A 6,915-nucleotide genomic window follows, 5' to 3' on the forward strand; every position below is an offset into this window, starting at 1 on the left:
AAAGAGACAAGGCCAAAGAGATGAGCCAGAGAGGAAAAAGTCACTGGGAGAGCAATCATGAAAAATATGTGAAAGTGTGAAAGGGGAAGCTACATTAGGCCAGGTATTTATTTCGATGTCCCTTGCTTCAGAAAAAGATGCCATTGGACTTAACAAATTATATGCCCGCAATAATGCAAGGTCCATAAAAATAAACCAGTTGCTCAATAAAAATTAACTAATCACTCACTCAACGAGCACACAAAATTTGGTAATGAAACCAGAGAAAGTCATTGCATGTGACCTCATAAAGAAATCACCATGCCAAGTAATGAATAACTGACCCAATAATAGCCTTGCAGTAGTCACTGTAAGTTCACAGTGCTGCTATTTATAATATCTTTAAACACAGGCAGAAGTCATAATCACAAAACATAACTGAATACAAGCAATTGTACAAGGGCCCAAAAAACAATGAAATCTAGATAGGTAGCCCTGCCACAGTCTGTTTAAGTTAAGGATGGATTTCAGATCATCTGAGGAAAGGAAGGACTGCATATTTTTCAAGCTGTCCTCCATAAATATCACTCCTCTCCATGGGCTTTTGCATCATACTGAGTGGCTGTGAATTTAATGTTACACTTCCTGACAAGTGCCTGAGGACATTCTCAGGTGCTGCTTTAGGACAGAATAATGGCTTTTAATCATCAGCAAAGTTAGCACTGAATTAACAACTTTTAACATAAGCTGAAGAGTGTTTCCATCCCATGTGGAGGTAGAAGATCTAGCTACTTCTGCATAGAAGTGAGATGACAAAAGGGTCAAGATTTCCCTTAAGAACATTTTAGGCCCATTCCAACAATAGGCATGAATGGAAGATTGATGCTTAAAACTTGACCAAAATTTAATTTTTTTTAGAGTATTTATTTATTTATTTATTTGTTTATTTTTTTAATTCTGGTGTGACTAAGGAATATATATATATTTTTAACATCTTTATTAGAGTATAATTGCTTTACAATGATGTGTCAGTTTCTGCTTTATAACAAAGTGAATCAGTTATACATATACATATATCCCCATATCTCTTCCCTCTTGCATCTCCCTCCCTCCCATCCTCCCTATCCCACCCCTCTAGGTGGTCACACAGCACCGAGCTGATCTCCCTGTGCTACGCGGCTGCTTCCCACTACCTATCTATTTTACGTTTGGTAGTGTATATATGTCCATGCCACTCTCTCACTTTGTCCCAGCTTACCTTATTCCCATCTTACTCCTAGGTCCCTAGGTTCTTCTGACCGTTTTCTTTCTTTTTTTTTTTTTTAGATTCCACATGTATGTGTTAGCATACGGTATTTGTTTTTCTCTTTCTGACTTACTTCATTCTGTATGACAGTCTCTAGGTCCATCCACCTCACTACAAAAACTCAGTTTCGTTCCTTTTTATGGCTGAGTAATATTCCATTGTATATATGTGCCACATCTTCTTTATCCATTCATCTGTTGATGGACACTTAGGTTGCTTCCATGTCCTGGCCAAAATTTAATTTTTTTAAATAATTTTAAAAATATTAAAAACAAAAATGTCATGCATTTTTATTATCAATTATGCGAGGCTTTAAAACTGTTGCAAGACCATATAGTATATATTAGCTTTTATACTGCTAATGCACAACTAACAGCAAACTTGATTAGATTAACAGAAATCTGTCTTAATTGCACCTTTATATATCACACTAGAGAGACAAATGCCACAAGGTCAGCAGAAACATTGAGTTCTGAGCACTTGAATGGCAGGATAACTTTTTTGTGTTGTAATCCATCACATAAAGAATAACAAAAGGAGGAAATTCTGCAGTCTCACGTTACCAAAAAAAACGTACTGCTGTAAAATATTAAGAGGGAGTAAAGGATATCTGTAACACAAAGTAACAACTAGTATCAAACAGCAAACAAAACCTTTAAATAAAAATATCAAAATACACATAGCAACTGAGCACAAATACTGCATTAAATACAGTAAAGATTTAATAGGACTAGTTAATAAAAGACACAAATTAGGGGGAGCTAGGGCAACCAGTAAAGACAAAAGGCAAATCAGTAAAAGACAAAAAGGATTATAACTTTTAAAAAGTTTCTGTAAAATGTGCAGTGTTAAAAGACAACAGGTGCCCATTTGTTGGCTGTTTTTCATTCGTAATGATGTCTACTTTGAAAAAATTATCAAGAATTTAAAGAATTTCATGGAAGAACCAAGTTTTTCTATGATATTAAAATCTTTTAATGTACAGTGTTAGGTATTATATGAATGGAAAGACACCCCCCAAAAATCGTGCTCCAACTAGGGGAAAAACAATTGTTCTGATTTTTTTCCCCAAAATTTAATATTTTTGCCCGAAAAAGATAAAGACATGTATAATCAAAAGTTCATCTTAGTCATTTTTTAAAGCCAGAAATGCACTGAGAGAACATTTAAATTTCAGTAAATGGCTTCATGGTAAAAGACCAAAAATAAACAGGTTACAAAATGTATGTCTTGCTAACTAAGTCAGTTGACTTACATGCATGTAAGCAAAAAGCCAGTTGAATGTTAGAGGAGGCTTAAATAAGAAAGCTGATTTGGCTACATTTTATCTGAAGTTATTCTTTTTGGCAGTGTATCAGTTAGAATAAGTTTCAGCCTTGTTTAACAGAAAAACCAAAATAACAGTGGCTGAAGTAAGAGAATTCTTTGTATATAAAAGAAGTCTAAAGATAGGAAATTTGGGGCTGGTACAGTGGTTCAGTAGTCATCAGGGACCAAGGTTCCTCTGATCTTTTTCCTCAACCACCCTTAGCCATCCCAGGATGGTTTTCATTTGCAAGGTCACCTGCATGGTCCAAGATGGCAGCTGCAGCTTCTGCCAACATGCCCAAGTACAAAGAAGGAGGAAGAAAGACGGCACAACACCCAACTGAGTGTTGGGGAAATATAATTAAAAACAAAATCTTCTCCCAATCTAGAAATCCTCTCCACAAAAGAAGTAGAGAACCGGTTTGCAGGGCAGAAGTTGAGACACAGATGTAGAGAACAGACGTATGGACGCCAAGGGGGGAAAACTGCGGTGGGTTGGGGATGGTGGTGTGCCGACTTGGGCGACTGGGATTGACATGTATACGCTGATGTGTATAAAATTGATGACTAATAAGAACCTGCAGTATAAAACAAACAAACAAAACAACTAATACTAAACTTTCTTTGGGTTATTTGTATGGAAATATGTTAATATAAATGTTTCAGACATTACATGAAATTTCTAAAAATTTTATATGTTCTGGTATAATGTTATAAGTCATAATTCTAGTTATTACTTTAAAATGTATATCTCAGAAATAACTAAATTTCCTTGTAAATTGCATTATTATGAACTCTCATCAAATCTTTAACCATGGTTTTTAAGTCTTTTGTCATTTACAGACAGTTCTGGGTGTACTCTGATGCTTTTGCAAAAATGTTCCTATAAAAGGTTTTCATCTTCAAGGAATTCATGGAAAAGACTCTGACAAGTACAGGTTTCTGATAACTGACTATACTGCTGAACTGAATGAATAAGCATTTTCAGAACTCTAATGGAAAACTGATGAAGTCATAAAAGTGCTAACAAAAGATCAAGATGAAAAAACAAAATTAATTACATGGGACTGAGTGAACTGATGAGGATGATTATAATTTTTGTGACTGTTTGAATAAAAAAAAAAAATCCCCACAAGGACTCAGAGGCAAAAAATATACAAATCAACTTTCACTGCAAAGAAAAGGAGCTGTTACAGTGGAGGATTACTGGACTGAATGTCAATATTACGACATAGTATGAGTGTGTTTCGTGTTTGGTAATTGCAATCGTTGCTTTTGCTGTGGTCATCCATTTACAATGCTTGGTGTCAGTCTATTTATCTCTTGTAAAAATAAAATACTGTGTGTGTGTGTGGAAAAAAAAAAAGTCACCCAGAATTGGCCTAAAATAAATAAATAAAAATAAATAAATAAATATTTTGAAAAAGAATTTACCTTGACACAACCAGGAGGCATGAATTTGCACATATAATTCATCTTTTTCTATGAAACAAATTGTTATCTAATTTTTGGATTAAATTTTTTTTTTTTTCGATACGCGGGCGTCTCACTGCTGTGGCCTCTCCCGCCGTGGAGCACAGGCTCCGGACGCGCAGGCCCAGCGCTCCGTGGCCCACGGGCCCAGCCGCTCCGCGGCATGTGGGATCCTCCCGGACCGGGGCACGAAGCCGTGTCCCCTGCATCGGCAGGCGGACTCTCAACCACTGCGCCACCAGGGAAGCCCTGGATAAAAGTTTTTGAACAAAGTTAACAACATCCTTACTTCATATTCAGTGGAGTACCATTATATAATAAAAAGATGACTAAAAAAAGAAAGCACTTTTTTATTCTTTTTAAAAAATATTTATTTGTTTATTTATTTATGGCTGCACCAGGTCTTAGTTGCGGCACGTGGGATCTTTTTTTTTTTTTTTAGTTGCGGCATGCAGACTTCTTAGTTGTGGCACGCATGCGGGATCTAGTACCCTGACCAGGGATCAAACCCGGGCGCCCTGCATTGGGAGCGTGCAATCTTACCCACTGGACCACCAGGGAAGTCCCAACAGTTCTATTCTTGAATAAACATTAAATAAGAATGTGATGCCATAAAAAAGAATGAAATAATGCCATTTGCAGCAACATGGATGGACTTAGAAATTATCATATTAAGTGAAGAAAGCCAGACAGAGAAAGGCAAATATCATATGATATCACTTATATGTGGAATTCTAAAAGAAAAAAAAAAAAGGCACAATTAACTTATTTCCAAAACAGAAAGACACTCACAGACACAGAAAACAAATTTATGGTTACCAAAGGGGAAAGGGGAGTGTGAGGAGGGATAATTTAGGAGACTGGGATTAACATATACACACTACTATGTATAAAATAGATAACGAGCAAGGATCTACTGTACAGCACAGGGAACTATACTTGATACAATATAATAACCTATAAGGGAAATGAATTTGAAAAAGAATATATACATATATATGTATAACTGAATCTCTGTGCTGTACACCTGAAACTTACACGATATTGCAAATCAACTGTACTTCAATTTAAAAATTTAAAAAAAAAAAGTGATGCCCAACACAGGCAATCTGGTAAGAGACCATAAAATACAGAGAGAAATCCCACCTGTCACCCACATAGCCAATCAGATAGAACACATTACATACAGGTTCTCAAGTTTAACAATAACTAGTCCTTAGGTCAGAAGACTTGACAGCACCATTTTATTTCACATAGTTCATCCTACATTTACCTGGAGGTGCCCTTCTGTTAGGTACTCGGCTTTATGTAAAGGAAAAACAAACTTCTCATATCTTTGTGTTAGAAGGTAATTTTACAACTTGGAGCCAGGTCAACTTGAGTTAGGCTCCTACACTCCTGCTGAAACTTGGAGACAGGGCGCTATCTTCCTTGGATGTTTACATGGAAAAAAGATGGTTCCCTAGTTCTTGAGAAATGGATTCCTGGGTCGAAAAGCTGACAAAAGCCCTATCTAGTTCACAAAAGAATTTATATACACTTCAACGAGAAGAGAAGGTACTTCCAATCACAATTTGTAACGTAAATGCTCTAAGAAAAAAGAGGGAGAGGGAAATCTCTTCCCTAATTTTCAACAAGGAGAATTAAGTATCTTACTTTTAATTTGTATTTGTCCTTACATGTGTCAACAGCCTTTAATGGATGGTCCCATTTACAACAGCAACAAAAATTATAAAATACTTAGGAACTATCTTAACAAGAAATGAACAAAAACTAAAGATAGAAAATTTTAAGAAAAAATTTCGTGTCCTCTCTGAAGGACACAAAAGAAAACTTGATCAAAAGGAAGGGCATGCTTCTTTTTAGTCTGAGAAAAAACTTGACATCACATAAATGTCAATTACCCATGTGCTTTTTAATCCTTGTTATACAATAAATAATGACTTTTCAAAAAAAAACTAGACAAGATAACAATGTCATTCATTTTAAAAAATTAAATAGGCAAAAACGGCCAAGAAAACGGCCAAGTGAAGAGCAATACAGGAGGACTGATCATTGTTGAAATATATTACAAACCCTTAACAGTTACAGCAGTGTTGTCTGGCTCATGAATAAATAGACCAAGTTACAGAATAGAATGTCCAAAAATAGACCAAGATACATAAGAGGATTAAGGATGACAATTCCAACCAATAGGGAAAAGATAAGCAATTTAATTTATGCTGGTGGGACAACTGGGTAGCCAGCTCGGAAAAAAATCAAAATAGAACACAAATCTCACAATGTACACTAGAAGAAATTCTTAATCAAAAATTTTTATAAAAAGAAAGCCATAAATGTACTAGAAGAAAACAAGAAAAGATCTTTCTATGACTCCAACATCCAGAGTCTTAAAAGAAGACTAATAAATTCAATTACATAATCGAAGCTTATGTGTGACAAAACAAAACAGAGAATCAAAACCAAAAAGCTTATAAGCAAAATCAAAAAACAATGACAAATTGGTAAAGATATTTGAAATTTATTGTAGACCAAGACCTAACATCCATAAAATATAAAATGTATTTCAACAGGTAAGAAAAATAAAAAACTATAAAAATGGATAAAGGATATGGATAGACAATTCACCAAAAAGAAAATATAAATGCATCTCAAATATCTGGAAAAGATGTGTAATCTCCCTTGTAACATAAGAAATACAGATCAGAACTACCTTTCATTTTTACTCATCAGATGAATAAAAAGCCAAAAGTTTGATGATATACTCTGTTGGTTAAACTGTGGAAAAATGGGCACTGTCATAAATCACTGATGGAGCTATAGCTTGTCACAACCCCTAATGGAATATA

The sequence above is a fragment of the Delphinus delphis genome, chromosome 4 (genome assembly GCF_949987515.2).
Source record: "Delphinus delphis chromosome 4, mDelDel1.2, whole genome shotgun sequence".
Lineage (NCBI taxonomy): Eukaryota > Metazoa > Chordata > Mammalia > Artiodactyla > Delphinidae > Delphinus > Delphinus delphis.